Genomic DNA, 532 nt, shown 5'->3' with positions numbered 1-532 from the left:
ACCATGTCTTCAGTTCTTCAGATTCATATGCTTCGAACACTGTCTATCTTCAATTAATGCCAATACACTGAAATCTTCCGGTAGCACTTATACACTGAATTTGCATCATTTCTGAAATCTTGAAAGTCTTTAACCTTATTCTTCACTGAGGCATGATCATATTAATGAACTTCTTTCAGTGATCTGTAAACAAACTTCAAGCTTTCTTCTAATCTTTTGATTCTTTGTATTTGCCTTGTCTTCATTTCTTCTGATTTCTTGTGTAGTCGTAGTATTATTAACCTGTCTTGTTCTAGTATTGTTCTCATGTCGAGTTATCACGTAACTGTTCATACATCTACGCAGTCTCACCAACAGGATATCCATCGGTCGGGGAGTTTCCTTATCCGTGAAGTTTCGAAGTCGTAACCGAGCATTGGGCCTTTGTGACTAGGCCGCATCGCCGGGCACTCCTAAAGCAAATCAATGTTCGAGTTATAATAGGAAGTTGGTTCGACAACTTCTATTGGGGCACGGAATGAGAAGCCAAGTC

This window comes from Apium graveolens, unplaced genomic scaffold, assembly GCF_009905375.1.
Source record: "Apium graveolens cultivar Ventura unplaced genomic scaffold, ASM990537v1 ctg6252, whole genome shotgun sequence".
Taxonomy (NCBI): Eukaryota; Viridiplantae; Streptophyta; class Magnoliopsida; order Apiales; family Apiaceae; genus Apium; species Apium graveolens.
Note: the sequence above shows the minus strand (reverse complement) of the source record.